We start from the raw sequence: 250 nt of genomic DNA, 5'->3' as shown, positions 1-250 counted from the left end.
TTGAGTGACACCAGACTCCTCTCCTCCAGTTTGAGGACCGCCCAGGTCTCCCGAGAGACGCAGGCTCTCACGCTCCGACCTGGGATTGGCTGAAGAACTTGAGGGCGTGTACTTTGTGCAACTTCAGTAAAGGCCCGGCAAGTCAAAGGACGACGTTTTCCTTAAGTTCCGGGACAGATTATTTATTTATTTATTTTTGGTTTTTCGAGACAGGGTTTCTCTGTATAGCCCTGGCTGTCCTGGAACTCAC

Source organism: Mus caroli, chromosome 5 (assembly GCF_900094665.2).
Source record: "Mus caroli chromosome 5, CAROLI_EIJ_v1.1, whole genome shotgun sequence".
Lineage (NCBI taxonomy): Eukaryota > Metazoa > Chordata > Mammalia > Rodentia > Muridae > Mus > Mus caroli.
The sequence above is the reverse complement of the archived record's forward strand: the minus strand, read 5'-3'. Positions refer to the sequence as shown.